The sequence below is a fragment of the Phocoena phocoena genome, chromosome 12, assembly GCF_963924675.1.
Source record: "Phocoena phocoena chromosome 12, mPhoPho1.1, whole genome shotgun sequence".
Classification (NCBI taxonomy): domain Eukaryota; kingdom Metazoa; phylum Chordata; class Mammalia; order Artiodactyla; family Phocoenidae; genus Phocoena; species Phocoena phocoena.
Window position 1 is genome coordinate 2,931,919 of NC_089230.1, and position 2,840 is coordinate 2,934,758.

The following is a 2,840-nucleotide window of genomic DNA, read 5'->3' on the forward strand; positions in this document are numbered from 1 at the left end:
TGCATTCAAAGAAGAAATGAATGCCGTTTCTTTGTCCACACGTACATGCATGTGTATAGAAGTATTTATGCTGGCAACAGTGGGAAAGGTTTTGGTAGGCAACTTATAAGATTTCATGGAAGTTTCAAGACAAGGATGGAAATGCCCTTTAAAAAATCCCCCCAGAAACAAAAAAACTGGGCTGGATGGTAAGGCTCTAGAAACTTCCACACAGGAAAGACTCAAACAGGTGACCTGAGCCTGGGAAGACATGTTTAAGGAAGCATAAGTGGCCTCATACACTTGGGGTTCTCATGCAGATTTCATATTGAATTCATATTCCAATGAACATATTTCATATGTATTTCATATTTATCTTAAGTAGCTTCAGAGACCATACTAGGACCAGTGGGAAGTAATTACAAAGAAGTAAATTTCAGTTCAATATAAGAGGAATTTTTTTAATGACTAAAGGTGTATCCTTGGTCCAGGCTGACCTTTGGTAACTTGGAAGTGTAGAAGCCTAAAGGAAACACTACCATCCCCTTTTCTCCCTAACTAACCCCCTTCACCCTGCCCACCCTGGAATTTCAGGTTTGAGATGGAGTTTCACCTAAGTGATGGAGTTTCACCTAAGGATGCTAGGTGAATCCACCTCAGTGGATGTTTCTTCCAATTCAAAGCGTATAATCATCTAAATACAGAGAAAAAACAACTAGAAAAATAAAAACACACAATGTGGAAAACAAACACACTAAACAGAGAACCCCTGTACAGAAGACTGCATATATACACTAGTTCCTAAACCAGAAACCATGATACACATGTAAGTGCTTGTTAATGTGTGATCCTACAATTAGAGTTTTCCGTTTTATAGCTTTTTAGGAGATGGTAAGACTTTACATATATATATAAAAAAATAGCTGAATTTAAATAAGACTTACAGGCTTCAGTCTGTGATATTTACAGGGCTATGGGAAAAGGCTTTAGAGAATGAACTAAAAATAAAAAATATCCTACATATAATAGTATAATGAGCAAAATGGTTCTTATGTTTTTTAATTAATTAATTTTTAAAATTTAATCATTTTTTTTATACAGCAGGTACTCATTAGTTATCTATTTTATACATACTGTTGTACATATGTCAATCCCAATCTCCCAATTTTCATCACACCACCACCACCCCCTTTCCCCCCTTGGTGACCATACGTTTGTTCTCTACATCTGTGTCTCTATTTCTGCCTTGCAAACTGGTTCTCCTGTACCATTTTTCTAGATTCCACATATATGTGTTAATATATGGTATTTGTTTTTCTCTTTCTGACTTACTTCACTCTGTATGACAGTCTCTAGATGCATCCATGTCTCTACAAATGACCCAGTTTCGTTCCTTTTTATGGCTGAGTAATATTCCACTGGATATATGTACCACATCTTTTTTATCCATTCTTCTGTCAATGGGCATTTAGGTTGCTTCCATGACCTGGCTATTGTAAATAGTGCTGCAATGAACAATGGGGTGCATGTGTGTTTTTGAATTATGTTTTTCTCTGGGTGTATCTCCAGTAGTGGGATTGCTGGGTCATATGGTAATTCTAGTTTTACTTTTCTAAGGAACCTCCATACTGTTCTCCATAGTGGCTGTATCAATCTACATTCCCACCAACAGTGCAAGAGGGTTCCCACACCCGCTCCAGTATTTGTTGTTTGTAGATTTTCTGATGATGCCCATTCTAACTGGTGTGAGGTGATATCTCATTGTAGTTTTGATTTGCATTTCTCTAATAATTAGTGATGTTGAGCATCTTTTCATGTGCCTCTTGGCCATCTGTATGTCTTCTTTGGAGAGATGTCTATTTAGGTTTTCTGCCCATTTTTGGATTGGGTTGTTGTTTTTTTAATATTGAGCTGCATGAACTGTTTATATATTTTGGAGATTAATACTTTGTCTGTTGATTCACTTGCAAATATTTTCTCCCATCCTGAGGGTTGTCTTTTCATCTTGTTTGTAGTTTCCTTTGCTGTGCAAAAGCTTTTAAGTTTCATTAGGTCCCATTTGTTTATTTTTGTTTTTATTTCCATTATTCTAGGATGTGGCTCAAAAAAGATCTTGCTGTGATTTATGTCAAAGAGTCTTCTTCCTATGTTTTCCTCTAAGAGTTTTATAGTGTCTGGTCTTCCATTTAGGTCTTTAATCCATTGTGAGTTTATTTTTGTATGTGGTGTTAGGGAGTGTTCTAATAAAATAAATAAAATAAAATAAAAAATTTTATTTATAATAAATAAATAAAATAAAATAATAAAAAAATAAAATAAAAAAATAAAATAAAACTGTCCAGTTTTCCCAGCACCACTTATTGAAGAGACTGTCTTTTCTCCATTGTATATCCTTGCCTCCTTTGTCATAGATAGTTGACCATAGATGCATGGGTTTATCTTTGGGCTTTCTATCCTGTTCCATTGAGCTATAGTTCTGTTTTTGTGCCAGTACCACACTGTCTTGATTGCTGTAGCTTTGTAGTATAGTCTAAAGTCAGCAAGTCTGTTTCCTCCAGCTCCCTTTTTTTCCCCTCAAGATTACTTTGGCTATTTGGGGTCTTTTGTATCTCCATACAAATTTAAAGATTTTTTTGTTCTAGTTTGTAAAAAATGCCATTGGTAATTTGATAGGGATTGCATTGAACCTATAGATTGCTTTGGGTAGTATAGTCATTTTCACAATATTGATTCTTCCAATCCAAGAACATGGTATGTCTCTCCATCTGTTTGTGTCTTCTTTGATTCCTTTCATCAATGTCTTATAGTTTTCTGAGTACAGGTCTTTTACCACCTTATGCAGGTTTATTCCTAGGTATTTT